Here is a 16,805-nt window from a genome sequence, read left to right as displayed (position 1 = left end):
ACTATTTTGCTAGTGTACTTTAGGTCTTAGGAGACTAAAGTGAGAATCTCAATACATTTCAATTTTCATAGCCTTGAAAAATCGCCTTTTAAGCTTTCATAGACTTTCTGCCCTAGTGGTGGATAATCTATTCCAGCGATGGGGAGGGAACCTGTGGTTTCAAGGTCACATGTGGCCCTCTAGGTCCTCAAGTACAGCCCTTTGACTGAATCCAAATGGATTTGTTCTTATGAGACTTGGATTCAGACAATGGGTCTAACTTGAGGACCTAAAGGGCCACATGTGGCCTTGAGGCCACAGATTCCCTACCCCTGATCTATTCCTTCTTTTCTCCTCTTATTCTTGGCACACCTTAAAAAACTGTATTGCTTTCTCTGGTATTTTTCTCAAGCTTCAATTAATTCTGGCCTTTGGACCTCCTAACCTTCTTACAAACTCACTTTGCTTTTTAATATTCATTTTGTTTTATATGTGTTGTTGTTTTTTTTAAAGCAAAGAAACTCTACTATCCAAAGTGATAGCAAAAGGGAAATCAGACAAAGTTTATATAAGAGAATATATATGTGCGTGTATATCTATATCTATATAATATACCAGACCATACAGAGTGAAGGAGCTCTCCCATTGTCAGTGAGATAACCCAGCTCAGCCAAAAGAGAAAGTCCTGCTAACCCAAAGGAAAATGACTCCATTTTATACATATCCTTTTAAATCTAAGCTCACAGGAGGCCTCCCTCTATGAACGTGTCCATAGCCTTAGATGTTTCTGACTTAAAATGTATCTTCAAATTTTTAATCTGATGATTTAAAAAAAGCAAAATTGAATATGTAGCTACATGAGGTGGACAAAGATATCTGTTATGAGCCCTGGCATACTGAGAGCTTGTATGTACTAAAGGAGGAGGCCAAAACGGCTGAATTAATGCTGGACAGGCTTTAGAAATCTTAGTACTAATATTGGTGATGTTGACCTGAAAACTTATTAAGAAAAGGCAACAGGCTAAATGCATACATTTTATGATTTAATTAATTAATCAATCAATTCCCTATTAAAGAAAACGGTAACATAATGCATTATGGAGCCAGAAATGTTCTGGCTACCCAGTACAGAAATCTTCTGGCTTATATACATTTTGCCATGAGAAAGGAACTCTCCTAATTGAGCAAATCATAAATTCAGTGAGACAGGACAATTAACAAAGCAATGTTGGTCAGGCCTTGGGATTCCAGGCTGGATAAACGTATGTCTCAGTGATAAGGAAATCCCACCAGTAGTGAGTGGCAGGCTTCCTGCCCTAAACAGATAACTGACATAGGAAAGGGTAAACAAAGTTCAATAGAAATTACGACCTAAGATGTCTATATTTTCTTTACCATTAATATGCCATAACATAGTATATGTCTATAAATATTAAGATATGGAAAACATCCCATTATTCAAGATAGTGTCTTAGGTTAAAGGTCTCTTAAGGAATGTAGAGTCAGCCTTGGCTGGCTTTGTTAACATAGGAGAGGCATTCTCTGAGTTTGCTTCAGAGAGAACAAAGAGATTATTCCAAAATTTTATATTAAACATTATCAGTGAGCACATACGTCTTCTAATAGATAATTAGGTGAAAACATCAGCATCTACTGCTTCACTCTTTGAAACATCAGCAGGAACCACAAGGGCCTCCACCAGTCTACTCTGTCATCCCTTCCCCTTCTTCAGGGATGTGGTCAGGATGCCTGTCCTTTCCCCCACAACACCTTCCAGTCACTGAAATGACTGCTCATGGCAATGACAGCTAACTTCCCTTGGGTAATTAATCATTTAGGATCTTGCAGACTTCTCCCAATTCTTGCTATTCTGTTCCTACACGTTTAAATATCAGTCTCTAAAAATAGCATTCAAAAAGAAATTGCCAAATCCATGTAAGCCCCTCCTTTGGTCATCCAAGGGACAAAGCAACAAGGAAGTAGCCCAAATAGAATTCTGAGATGCGTCTGGAAGCACATCTAGTCCTAGCAATCTAGTCCTACACTGTTTTGCTCATGGGTGTGGGAGTAGTGACCTTTATTTCAATGAACAAAAGACATGTTCAGCACCAAGGACAATGAGGTTATTCTAATGAAAGCTCTGTAGCATTCTGAGGAAACTTGAACATGTGTATTTGCTTTTGTCTTTAGTTGGGCTTCTTTGGATCCCCATAGATCAGTTTCCTTCAGATCCAACATTCTTACTCTCTCTCAAGATTTTGAGTTATCCAGAAACAGATTTGCTGTAAGGTGGGCTATTGGGGGAGAGGTGTGCAAGAGGCATTTCTGAATTCATTCTGCCTAATCCTAATGCTTTACTAAGTAAATGAATGCCAAAATTCCATTCCATTCTTAAAGGGTCTCCAGCAAATCAACAGTACTGACGAGGTTGAGGGGTGATGGGGACCCCAAAATACCGACAGTCCAGGTCGTGCTCAAATGAATTCAACTCAAGCCTTCTTAAAGCCAAAGAAAACAAAGTTTATTAAAGATTCGCCAAACTGTGTTGCCTCTTAAGGAGCCTAAGCATTTGTAACACTTGTATTCACAAGCAGGCCAGATAGAATCTCAGCTAGACAGAGTCTGAGCTGGATTGAATCTGAGTGCCTTCATGGAGGCAAGATGGAACTTAAATACAGAAAAGACTGTAGGAGGGATCTGGGGGGTGGTCTGGTAGGTAGTCCAGGGTGATGGGAGGAGGGGTTTAGGAAGGGTCTTGAGGAGAAGTCCAAGGAGGGAATCCAAGGAGGGTCAAAGGCTGGAAACAGCTGGAGGCTATCCAAAGACATCAGACTGGGGGGCGCCTAGGTGGGAAGCAGGTGGGGCAATGAAGAGGTTACAGACAATGGCCACAGATCTGAGTATGAAAAGCCAGATTCTGTGAGGAGATACAAGGAGAGCTCAATTTGAGTATGAAAAGCCAGGTTAAGTGAGGAGATTCCAGGGGAGCTCAAGGAAGTTCCCAGAGTCTGAACCTCATCAGTACCTACAGTTTGCAAACTACTGGGCTAGATACTAAAGATACAAAGATGAAAATCAACACAGCCTTTGCCCTCAGGTGGCTTACCGTCTAATAAAGGGGGTAAAACAGGAATATAAATTAGTTTCCTTATTTATAAAATCAGGATTGATAATAGCCCCTACCTCCCTAGTTGCTCTGAAGATAAGATATTTGCAAAGCATTTTGCTTACCTTAAAGTGCTACGTAAATGCTAGGTACTATTATTAAGGGCAAACCATAGATCTAGACAAAGTATGGTAGGAAAACTTGAGGAAGACAAGATTACTTTCAAGCTTAGGGAATCACAGAAAGCTTCACCGAGTGTGTGGTACCTTTACTGGGTCTTACAGGAGAGGATTTTAACAAGTAGATATGAGGTATTGATGGGGTTCAGACTCTGGGAGCCTCCTTGAGCTCCCCTTGAATCTTCCCACTTAATATGGCCTTTCTTACTCAAATTGAGCTCTCCTTGTATCTCCCCACCTGACTTGGCTTTTCATACTCAAATCTGTGACCATTGTCTGTTATCTCTTAATTGCCCCACCTGCTTCCCACCTAGGCGCTCCCTAGTCTGATGTTTGTTGATTACCTCCAGCCTTTGATCCTCCTTGGAGTCCCTTCCTGAACTTCTACTACCATCCCCCTAGACTACCAGACTCCCCCCCCACCCCCACCCCCATCCCTCCTATACTCTCTTCTGTATTTAAGTTTCATCTTGCCTCCATGAAGGCACTCAGATTCAATCCAGCTCAGACTCTGTCTAGCTGAGATTCTATCTGGCCCACTTGTGAATACAAGTGTTACAAATGCTTAGGCTCCTTAAGAGGCAACCCAGTTTGGCGAATCTTTAATAAACTTTGTCTTCTTTGGCTTTAAGAAGGCTTGAGTCGAACTCATTCGAGCACGACCTGGACTGTTGGTATTTTGGGGTCCCCATCACCCCTGAACCTTGTCAGTATATTCCAAAAATGGGGGACACCAGAGTGGTCAGGGAAAATCAGCGAATAGCAAGTTGTCCAGTTTGGCTAGAAAATAGAGCACATGAAGGAAAGAAGAGGATGGGGAGAGAAAGTGCGTAAGGCAGTATTAAAGGAATGACAGTTATCTCTCTTCGCAGAGGCTGCTTTGGTCCTGGCTCAGGTTTGGGGGGGGGGGCCCACATCCCAGTCAGACCTGGGCTTAAGTTCTGCCACTAACTCCTTAGGAGGGTGGCAAATCATTTTAGCCTCTTAATGTTCCAAGGCAACGTCTCTAAGATTTTAAGTTACAGAGCTATTGTTGATCTGTCTCTTAGGTGGGGTTCCCACACCTGAAATTCCCTACCATGATGAAGTCAGAGGACAAAAAAAAAATGTGTTTAGTGTCATTTTATTAAATTTAGTGTAGACTCAGCATTATATAAACTAAAAGAAGTTTAAGACATGACCTTAGTTCTTAGACTGGCTTAATAATCTCATTTGATGAGGCAACACACACATGAAATAAAAAGAAAACAATGTAACATCTAAATGAGTGAATGAATTGCATGGCACTAATTCAGATGTAACCTTGTTAGACCAGAGGGGTCAAACAAACTGGCCTGGTGACTGTCTGCAGCCCATAATACTCCCTAACGGGGCCCAAAAGAGATTAAAATGCAATTGAGAAATATTTGTCAAAATACATAAACACATAACAAAACACAGGCAATACTAATCTGTGATTCTCTAAGTGAACTCAGGCCCACAGGGATCCTTACGTACAGTTTAATGGTGCCTGTTTCTATTTGAGTTTCACATCACTGTATTTAGACACTTGGATGGCACAAAGCATCTCAGGTCACTCTTGGTTCTTAGCTCACACAAAGAAGCCTCAAAATAAATATGCATAATACTCTTCCACTCTTTGTTTTTCTTGGATTTGTCTGTCTTCTTTTGCAATAAGGGTAAAATGGAAATGTTCTGCATGACTTCACATGTGTAATCTATATCAAATTGTTTGCTTTTTCAAGAAGGTGGGGAGGGTGGCAGGGAAGGATAGAATTTGGAACTGAGTTTTTTTTTTTTTAATGAATGCTAAAATATTTTGACATGTAATTGGGAAATGTTTAATGAAATCAAAATATGCTAAAAAGAAAAAGGTATGCATGAGTGAGGCCACCTCCCTATTTATAAGCATGCCAATCATAATTTTAAAAGAAGAAAATTTAACCGGAAGAAAACAAAATGAAGATGTTCTCATGGGTGTTATTAGTTCCAAAGATGGCATGTAAATCTTTAGTCCCTCACATAAAGGCTCCTGTACCCAAAGACTGCTCCCACACCTTCCAACCACAAATCCTGTCCTGGAGTCTTGCTCCCAATCACTCAACAGAGAGGATGAAGGGATATGACACTTGTTTCTCTTCCCTACTTGGTGCCATTCTGTAATATGGCCACTCAGGCCCCCAGTTTCTCAGGCCTGGAGAGCTCAATCGAGTGAGGGGAGATGACACGAAAACAACTATTACGTACAAATAGGACACATTCAGGATAAACTGGGGATAATCTCAGAGGGAAAGCACTGCAATTAAGGGAAGACCTTGCAGAAGGAGAGACTTTAGCTGGGACTTGAAGGAAGTCAAGAAGCCAGGAGGCAGAGAGCTCCAGATATGGAGGACAGCCTCTGAAAATGCCAGGACTCAGAAGATGGAGTGTTGTATGAGAGGAACAGCAGGAAGGCCACTGTGGCTGGATCACAGTATAGGGGGAGGGAAGCATGGTGTAAGACAGGAAGGGCACGAAGCGAAGTGTGAAAGACTTCTAAGCCAGAGTGAGTGAGATGAGGAGATTGTGAAGACTTTTCGTTATAAAAATATGGGGAATATTGGATTTTCTAAAGAAAATTTCTCTCCCACAAGGCCTCTCTCCCTGGATACCTGCAGAGCTTGTGGATGGTCAGTTCCCCCCCTGCCCTTACCAGCTACCAGCTTTCTTTATGAAAGTGCTGTGGGCTGTAGTTGAAATCTGGAAGTTACTCAAATCTCCCCTTTGTTTGTTGTGCTGTTGCCACATCAACGCTACCAGTTCCTGCTTCTCCCCCTCCCCTCTTTTCTAAAGCCACATCAGCAGTTAAGTTAGATATTAGATGAGGTAATTGTGTTGGGATAGGTGAAGATTTCCGGGGATTTGCCTAGTTCTTCCGCAGCCTCCCAGCCAATGGAGAGGTGGGATAGTGGGGAGGTGGGATTCTCTGTGTTAGGGTATAAAAATTGTGCTTTAATTTCTGTAAGTGGCCTCCTTCCATCAGTTTTCCCGACCTGGTGGTCCCTTTGTTGAGAACTGTAATAAATCCTTTTCTTTCTGTTCTTATTGAGAAGCCTCTTCATTTATTTAAGATTTTGAGTAAGGGTCTTTTTATCCCACACATAGAGGATCCTAGAGGTAACATGATTGGCCTTCTATCTATCAAGAGGAGCATCAGTCATCTCCTGGGAACCTCTGACCTAAGTCCTAATCCTATATTTCCAACTTCCTACTAGACATTTCCACTTGCATGTCTACTGTCACTTCAAATTTGGAATGTTCATTCAAGACCTAATTCTAAATGTTCCTCCTATGTAAGGTCATATTGGCATATTGTGTCAGACAAGGAGCATAGATCTACCCCTCAAACATTCACGTCATCAGGGAATACACACCAACGTCATAAAAGGCAAAGCTGTCAGAAGACAGATTGACTCCAACAGTCAGTTTGCCAAGATAACTTCTTCCTCGTTTTCTGATCCAGTTCTGCCTTTCTCAGTTTGAACCTGTGTCCCATCATTTGACTTCTCATTCATTTCTGTATCCACAAAGATTTTGGTGCCAAGTTTCCCTATCTCATTTTACCTTCAGTTACATTCCCTTGGATTCCAGTTCAGACTCTGTCCCTTGGTTCCCAGGAGATGACTGATGGTCCCCTTCCTACTTTTCTTGTCTTATATCATGCTTCCCTATACTGTGATCCAGTGACAGTGGCCTTCTTGCTGTTCCTCTCATACAACACTCCATCTTCTGAGTCCTGGCATTTTCAGAGGCTGTCCTCCATATCTGGAACGCTCTGCCTCCTGGCTTCTCTCTGGCTTCCTTCAAGTCCCAGCTAAAGTCTCTCCTTCTGCAAGAAGTCTTCCCTAGTCATCCTTAATTTTCAGTACTTTGAGCTCCCCTGGAATCTCCTCACTTAGCCTGGCTTTTCATACCCAAATATGCAACCATTGTCTGTTATCTCTGGATTGCCCCACCTGCTTCCCACCTAGGCGCCCCCCAGTCTGATGTCTTTGGATAGCCTCCAGCTGTTTCCAGCCTTTGACCCTCCTTGGATTCCCTCCTTGGACTTCTCCTCAAGACCCTTCCTAAACCCCTTCTCCCATCACCCTGGACTACCAGACCCCCCCCCCCCCCATCCCTCCTACAGTCTTTTCTGTATTTAAGTTCCATCTTGCCTCCATGAAGGCACTCAGATTCAATCCAGCTCAGACTCTGTCTAGCTTGGATTCTATCTGGCCTGCTTGTGAATACAAGCTTTACAAATGCCTAGGCTCCTTAAGAGGCAACCCAATTTGGGGAATCTTTAATAAACTTTGTTTTCTTTGGCTTTAAGAAGGCTTGAGTTGAATTCGTTCAAGCACAACCCGGACTGTCAGTATTTTGGGGTCCCCCCATCACCCCTGAACCTTGTCGGTACCACATTCTAAGAAATGGTGAGTATGAAAAATACAGAAAAACATGAGAAAACATGTGAACTGATGCAAAATGAGGTAAGCAGAAACAGCAAAACAATCTATATAATACCTATATATATACAAGTGGAATTAAAAAAACTAAAATCTGTAATTACAATGGCCAAGTTTAGTTCCAAAGAGGAAACCTTCTTTGTAGAGGTAGATGCTCATAGGTGTGGAACACTGCATAAAATGCCAGGCTTTGTTGATGTATTTATTTCTGCTGAATGTCTTTTTCTCTCCTCTTCCTTTGTTTTTCATTATAAGGTATGGTGCTAGCACTTAATGCTAGTGCCTACCCTCTATCCATTATCTGCAATTTATCTTGTACATATCTTGTCTGTATGTTGTTTGCATACCATCTCCCCAACTGGACTGTGAATTTGAGAGCAGGGACTATTTTACCTTTTTTGTATTCTCAGCACTTAATTGTTGACTTCTTGCTGACTTGGTGGAAGCAATATACTAAATCCCTGATCCCATTAAAATTAAAGCCCATCCTCAAATCCTTGAGTGGCCCGGGGTACTAATGACCCACACTATTAATATCACATACTAGTCATCTGAGTACAACAAAATAGTCATGAGGCATTCCAGTGGTGGACAATGATGGGCAACCCAGAGCCTCTCAGATTTGCTCAGCTGAATCAGCTCAAGGTATCCTCCTCTATGTACATCATTGTTACACACTTCTTTTCTGACAACTAAGTAAATCTTTTGTTAACTGTTGAATGACACATGCAAGTGTCTTATTTAGTTTTAATACTGAACTTAAACTACTGGGGGGCCTGGCCTGAATCAAACACAGTCCAGATCAGGAGGAATAGGTCTGTGAGTGGGACAAGGAAGGGATAGATTGAAACATGAAAGTGATGTAAAATCAGGACACCCATCATTTTTTAAGGACCAAAAAATAAAATGTGACACATGGTTGGGAAAAAAAAAGAAAACAAAGGAGAAGAAACTTCCCTAGAAAAACTAAAGATATATAGAAAAGGAGGAATGAGGGGACAGAGTCATTCAGGTATGGTAAAGTGGTAGGAACTAGAACCCAAGTAGAAAGAATTCTGACTCTTAATTGTACAGTGCTTTTAAGATGTACAAAGTGCATTCCTCCCAACAGATCTGTGAGGTGGGAGGTACAACTATTATTACCTCTATTTTACAGTGGGAGGAAACATGACTCTGAGAAGGTAAGTGGTCTGCCTAATCAGCTTTAAAGAAAGAAATGTTGGGACAAAGAGACCCAGAGGAATTGCTATTAAGATGACCAGTGTCCGAGGCTGCTGTTAGCTCTGACTGTGAGAAAGCCACTAAATATGGTAATATTCTTACAAACGGGCTGCTGGGCTATCTTTTCATTCAAATACATTCATATCCCTTGACCTCTGTCCATAAAACATGTTCTAAAGTCCAAGGCTGACTGGTGAGAACCTGTGGATTTCTTTATCACCTACACCATTTTCTAACTTAGGGCTTTTCTAAACTTGTTTTTATGTTCCCTTGGGTGGGGAAACGGGATACAGCTCCTCATCTGGGTCAGTTCTGGAATTATGATCATTTTTCTTATCTTTATTCTTTTTGTCATTCTTTTATTTACTTGTTCCTCACAATTACTTTTCTGATATAAATAATACCTAGTACAGTATCCTGGCTACCTGGGAAGTTTACTGGATGATAATGTTAAACCCAGGGCATAATCAGTAAAAATAGTAACTTATTAGTAGTACAGTGTCACAGGTATTTACTAATTGGTTTAAAAAAATGAGTGGTGTGACTATAATATAACTACAGAGTGACTTCGCTTCCTTCTATAGGCTATTCTAAGTCAGAGGTTATTAACCCAGGATCCACAAACTTGTTTTTAAATTTTTTTTGCTAACTCTCCAGTGATGCTGCCAGTGAGGAATGATGTTCAGAGAACTGTGACAGTCCTTTGAATTTTCTCAATAGTAGTAAATATTTGCTTTTGATTTTGGGCATAAGTCCAAAGTTATTTGGAATCAAGTCTGGCGAATAAGATAGATAATTATCTACCTCACATAATAGGTTGTAATGAGGATGAAATGAGATAATGTATGTAAATGTATGCAAAGCACTCGGCCAACCTGAAAGCATTATGTAAATGCTAGCTATTGTTATAATTAGTCCAAACAATATGGAATTATATGAGGAAAATCAGTGAACTACATAATTTTGACCCAGTGATACCACTACCGGGCATATCTTTCAAGGTGGTCAAAGATCAAAAGAAAGGCCCCACATGCACATAAAGATTTATAGCAACACATTTTATAGTAGCAAAAAACTGAAAGCCAAATGTCTGAGCAAACTGTGGCAAATGAATGTAATGAAATTCTCTGGTTGTGAAATAAGAAACATGAACATGAAGAATTCAGAATGATTTAGGAGGACTTTATGAACTAATATAAAGTGAAATAAGTAGAACCAGGAGAGCAAACAATGCTAGAGGTGTCAAGCATGGGTCTCAGAGGGCAGGAACAAGACTAAAACGTAACCTTGAAATATTTAACTAAATAAATAAAAATACAATAAATCATAGATAATGTTAATATGTGGTTTACTAAGTCAATATGCAGCCACAGGGATCCTTATGGGATTTAGTGGCCCCATTTCTACTTGAGTTTGAATGTAAGGAAGACAGCACTCAAAACATCAGAGCTCTCATGATCCATCTTGCCTAAGAATGAGTAAGAGATAAGCATGTCTACTTCCTCTTGGCACAGAGATGTTGGACCACAGCTGAGAAATGAGACATATCTTGTCAGACAAAGTGAATGTGCTGGCTTATATTGCTTGGCTGTTCTTTGTTACAAAGAAGGATTCTGTGGGGGATTGACAGGAGGAGAGGGAAGTGTTTTTGGGAAGGCAGTGTTGTAAGAAAAAAAACAGTAAAGCATTTGGTTTTGTTTGTTGAAAAAATAAGTTGGATGATCAAATTGAATGATGCTGAGTCTAAAATAAAGTAGGTCTATAAATGTGACTACTATTCTGAGACTTTTAAAGTGACTTTGAAAGCAATACTAAGAGCTTCAAAAATGTTTTTAGCAAAGGTAGTGTCTCCACATGGCTTCCTAAAGTGGCAACTTTTAAGAACAATGCTCATGGGGATGTATAAATTCTAGTAGGATCATAAGATCATAAATTTAGAATCAGAGGGCCTTTTTGAGGGCTCTGTTTTGAGAACAGATGAGAAAACTGGGACTCAGGTTAACTGATTGTCACAAATAGTTAATAGTCACAAAGGTGGTAGGCAGATGGGCTGAGATTTGAGCCTAGATCTCCTGACTCCAAAGTCAATATTCTTTCCATTGCAACTGGTATTTTAGTTAAAACACAAATATACAACCAATCTCAGTCAGTCAGTCTACAAGCCATTTATTAAGAGCTTACTATGTGCCAGATGCTATACCAGGCACTGAGCATACAAAGAAATGTAAAAACCAGTCCCTGCCCTGAAGGAACTCACAGTCTACTAGAAGAGACAACATGTAAACAACTATGTACCGACAAGACAGACAAAGGATAAACTGGAGATAATGTCAAAGGGAAGATACTAAGATTAAGGAGGACTGGTAAAGACTTCTTCCAGAAGGCAGGACATGAGCTGAAACTTGAAGAAAGCATATACATAGTTTTGCTTTATAATGTTCTCTTTAGAACGTTCTAATTCACCAGGAAGCGAAGTCTGTATTATGCTCAAGGACCATGTTCTTCATGAAGCTTTTCCTGATTCCTCCCTCCCAAACTACCTTGCATTTTGTATATATGGATTTTGTGTTTCTGTCTATAGTATACATATGAACAGACCTCTGATATATATTTGTATTTATTCGTTTCATATTTATGCTGTATGTATTTATGTACGTACTTGTTCCTTCCCCTTTCCCTTTGCAAGTAGCGAGTATTTCTTTCTTGGCACTTGGATTCCTGTTAGCTTAGCATAGTACCTTGTTTGTAGGAATAAGTAATAAATGCTTGTTGACTGAATCATTGATTATTACTGCTTGGTTGTAATCATGTGGCAGCTTTTTTCCCCTGAGTTCAAAGTTAGATACAAATATTCTCATTTCCCCATTAGCAAAAATAGGTAGAAGTTGATATTATCATCCTTAATTTTTTAAATAAGGAAACCAACATCTGGGGTAATAAAATAATATTGTGAACTATTCATTGTATGTGATCTAGTTTAGGGATCTACAATCTTTATGGACCACAAACTTTGGTCTATGGGCTCAAAAAGCCCAAATGTGAAATCTAGATAAGAATATGCTAGTGTTATTTGATGACACAAGTTATTGTATAAATACAGTTACAACCCTACTATCTCAAATGATGCACTCAGAGCCAGAAAGAACTTTGGAGGTAATTCCACTTGACTATGACCCTCAGGAGAATTCTAGTGCAAGTCACTATTTCAGCACATTAACAATACTGTTATTGCCTTCATGTAGAAGACAGTGGACTCCCTCTAGTGTTTAAATGTCCATTAGGTTCTTCTTTTTTTATACTTAAGTCCTAATTCCTGCCCAGAATAACTTTTTTGTGGTTATTTCAAGAAAAGATGATATTGTTGATTCACTGAGCAAAGTGGGTTGTTAAAATGGCTGGAATGATGATATTAAAAATAGAATGTTCTTAGGAGACAGAATGGATTCTTAATCTCACTAGTGATGAGATTCCATGTAAATTTATAGTCCTATTGGGAGTAAGCAAGGAAGGATCCAAGGCCCTATTCATGTCGTCTTATAACTCAGAATGAAGAAAAGAGCTGGTCTGTTAAGCCCTTCTAGTTTTCCATGCATGTTGGTAGGTTGTATGTATCTTGATAAGGTTGTGTGGTGAGACTCCTGCTCAAATTGACTACTTGGGGGCATCTCAAGGTACAAACAGAAAGTCCTTTATTTTGTTCTCATGAGTAGCAGGTGTCCCCTTCACTAGGCTGTCTAGAGAAGGGAGGCACAGTATAGAAGCAGAAGCATGATTATATAGCTAGAAACCACAAATCCACCCCTTTTAGTCAAGAGCCTGAGCAAGCAACTTATTTTCAGAAATTTGCCCCAGACACAAGAAACAAGGAAATGGAAGTTGAGCAAACAAGGGGAGAGAGATGGTAAAGTGGTTTCACAATTTCAAGCTCCCCTGTATCACTTAATTCCCAAGAAATGGAAACTTAGGCCTAGGGTCATATTTACTTTAGACTTATGTCCCTGAGAAGTTTTCACTATCACATTCAATTCCTCTTATTTTTATCCTTCTGAAGACTTGTCACACCACTGTCAGTACATATCCTCTACTATTTTATCTTCTTCATCTAGTCAGTCAGGACTGGGCCTTTCCTGATCTACTGGCACCCAACCCTACTTCTTAAGTTACCATCAGTCATACTGATCCCTCAGCTTTCTTTTCTAATCTGATCATTTTGGGCAGGGAATCCTGGGCAATTCTAGTCATTAACTGTATCATGCAAGGGAGGCAGACAGGGAATAGAATGACTCCACTGATTGCTGTTAACAGGAACCAAAGTATTTGCTTCCACCAACTCCTACCAAACTAAGACCACCAAAATGTATTGAAAGGAGAAGACCATCCAAACTTGGGATCAGTATGATCACCCTCTTATTTTTATCCTTCTCATACCACCTTTTTGCAGTTCATACCAGCATCTCACAGGCTTACTGGCATCATGGATCTGAGGCTCAGACTGCCCTTCTTGCTATCCATACCTGGAGTTAGACTCAGAAGAACAGTCAGTTAATGACTATATAACCATATATGACTATAATTTCACACTGGCTAAGGAACATCTTTTGAAGCAAGTCTTAAGTGGCATTTCTATACATGTTCTGGTTCCTGATTAAATAACAATCATAATATCAAATTTACCATTAAAGCCTTAAGCTATTGCTCTAATAGATTTATATCTGTTTCCCAAACTACTCTGTCCCTTCCTAACCCTGCTCAATCTAAAAAATGAGCTACACATATGATAAGTTCAAACACTAACTTCAACTTATGTTCATGAAATGAATTCATATCAAAACAGAAACATTTCACTTTTCCATCAATGCCAAATTTTACCAGAGGTTACCTGCCTCTAAGAAACTGAGATTGGAATTCTTTTTCCCAAACTAAAGATGCCTCTGATTTAGTAGGTTGTATATACCTTGATAAGGTTGTGTGGAATGGTGAGACCCCTACTCAAATTGATCTCATGGGAAGGGTGGGAGAGCAGCTGTTCAGCCTGGGCTGAGGTAGGATTCCCCTGACTCAATTTCCCCACTGACACCTGGCAGACTTTAAGCTGGGCTGAATGCCAGTTGACAATCTACTCCTGCCTGGATTGACCTGAAGTTAGGGAGATAATTGTTTCCCTGCAATGTTCCTACTCTTAGTAGCAATCTCCTGTAATCAAAGATTTTGTAAGCTTAGTACCAGATCTATTAAATTATAGATTGTTGGTAGGGAAACATCTGAGGTTAAGTCTAAAATTAAACTATTAGGCTTAGAACTTTAAACCAACAACAATAAGTTAGGGTTTTTTAATTCTTAGTAATAGTATGGAGACAATCAGGTCAAGGGTTTGTGAGGTTAGCATATATAGACATTATTTTTGTTTCAGTTGATTAATGTTAAAAGAAGAATGGTTTGTGGTCTATATTGTAAATGCTTTAAAAGAAGCATCACATGACCAGAAGTTGGAATTGTTTTATGATATGATATGTACTGTGTTAAAAATGATTATTTATTGTATTTATGTAAGTACTGGAGTCTGGTATTGACTCCTTAATGAAATCTCATCTTCCTGATGGGAGAAATGAATAGTGCTAATGTGAATTTCTTAAGCATGACAATTGACCAAAGTCCCAATTTTGATTTTGTAAGAGTGATAAGAGCATAAGGCTTAGGAATGGTAATCTAAAATTGTATCAAGGTCAGTTTTGTAGGCGAGTAGACATCTGGATTTCTACAAGAAGATAAAAGGAAGAAGATGCAGAGATGCTGTGCTGAAGATGGCTTGAATGAGCATCCAGACCAGAAAACTGCATCAGATGATGTTCCTCCCCAGATGGCTGTATGAGATGGAACTTCTGAATGGATAATTCATTCATCTACCTTTGTATTTTGAATTTCTGTATCTGTACTTATAACAAGGGGACTGCTCCCTTGTAATCTGTCAATGCTTCGGTCAACTTTGCTCCTTTCCTATATTCATATAAAGGGAGATAGATGAAGGGAAGAATTCATAGGGGAAAGAATGTGAGGAGGTATTTATTGATTGGATTTAGGTGTGGAAATAGGAATTTTAAAGATTGCCCATTTTTTTTTGCTAATCTTCCACTTCCACCAGAATTTAATAAATTCTAACCTATCTTAAACACTAAATTAAGGGTGACACATTTCACCTATTCACAATTATGTATATGGCCAGAATGAATTCAATTACTTTTCTATTGTGTCCCATTACACAAAAATTTCTCCTTTGAGTAAGGCAGGAAGTCATTAAGTGCTAGTTAGTCTGCCTTTCTTTGGTCTCAGAGAAAAAGATAAGTTTCCTCTGTCAAGGACAGTCCAGCTCAGCCTTTCTCCTCTTGCTGGCTGACTGGCTAAATTTACAACCTTATAAAGTGTCAGATGAAACAAGAGACACAAATCACAGACACAGACTTTCATTCACATACAGCACATACAGACAAAACATCTAACAAATCATTTTCATCCAATTTTGAATTTGATTTCCTCATCCTCTCGGCCAACTTAAAGAGTGTAAGTGGGCTCGTAGGGCATCCCCCACAAGACTTCTGTTCTGCTTTATCAGCTCAAAAGAATCCTACATAGGTGGCTTCCTCCAGGCTACTCAATCCTCAGAGGATCCGTGCTTTGACCAGATCATACTTCCTCCAATATCTTTATCACCTCACACAAAACAGTAGTATTTAATCACCTTTTTTCTTCTCCTTTCCCTTATATTTCAGTACCTCATTCCAATTTTGTAACTTATTTCCCAAGGGATTATCTACCAGTATATTCTGATTATGCTCCGAAGCTCAGGGCTTGGACTGTTCCTTCCCCATTTTGCACAACGGCTGTCACCAGACATCTCCAAGTCTAGGACTCAATGAATTACGGTGGGGTCACCCCCAACCAGCAGTCACCCAGGTGCTCCCTTGTTACCGGTGTCCCTTCCAGAGCCCCACTAACAGTGGGGACTCACAAGTGCTTACCTTTGGGTGATGCACGCATAAGTTGCCTGACTGACGCACTTTCACCAACTGGTTGGGCTTACGGTTTCTTCAGAGACTTTTATACTTTCTGTTTGACTGAGTTCCTTTGCTTCAGACTTAGTACTTGACAGAGAAGGAAATATGGTGCTCAGTTCCAAGGATAGTTGGAGAAAACCTCTCAGTGGATGCCAGCCCTTGAACTGAAGCACTGACCATCTCTCTGGGAAGTCACGTGATCCCGGACGAGCCCTCAAGAAACTGGATGGGATGGCAAAACCGCTACTCAAATTGACTACTCGGAGGCATCTCAAGGTACAAACAGAAAGTCCTTTATTCAGTTCTTGCGAGAAGCAGGTGTCACCTTCACTAGGCAGTCTAGAGAAGGGAGGCACAGTACAGAAGCAGAAGCATGGTTATATAGCTAGAAACCACAAATCCAACCCCTTTACCCTTTTAGTCAAGAGCCTGATAAAGGAACTTATTTTCAGAAATTTGCCCCAGACACAAGAAATAAGGAAATGGAAGTTGAGCAAACAAGGGGAGAGAGATGGTAAAGTGGTTTCACAATTTCACGCTCCCCTGTATCACTTGATTCCCAAGAAATTGAAACTTAGGCCTAGGGTCAGATTTACTTTAGACTTATGTCCCTGAGAAGTCTTCACTATCACATTCAAGGTTGATCTACCAATAGTTTATATGGTTCCAAAAGGGCCAAAGAATGTTTGAGTTTTTGGTAAATTAGAGATAGGACTATAATTTAGGTAGCTACATGGTGCAGTGAATAGAGTGCAGTGCCTGAAGTTGGGAAGACTAATCTTCA

The 16,805-nt window shown here is 40.0% G+C and overlaps 1 long non-coding RNA gene across 1 annotated transcript in view; it reads right to left on the bottom strand.

The window, feature by feature from the left end:
- Positions 1–16,805, bottom strand: part of LOC140514201 (uncharacterized) — a 57,176-nt gene that overhangs the window by 27,925 nt on the left and 12,446 nt on the right. Inside the window, exon 4 of the long non-coding RNA XR_011970469.1 lies at positions 15,986–16,360. This is a non-coding gene — a long non-coding RNA (uncharacterized lncRNA). The remainder of the gene's footprint in view (positions 1–15,985; positions 16,361–16,805) is intronic.

This window comes from Notamacropus eugenii, chromosome 7 (assembly GCF_028372415.1).
Source record: "Notamacropus eugenii isolate mMacEug1 chromosome 7, mMacEug1.pri_v2, whole genome shotgun sequence".
In the NCBI taxonomy this organism is placed as follows: Eukaryota; Metazoa; Chordata; class Mammalia; order Diprotodontia; family Macropodidae; genus Notamacropus; species Notamacropus eugenii.
The sequence above is the reverse complement of the archived record's forward strand: the minus strand, read 5'-3'. Positions and strand labels throughout refer to the sequence as shown.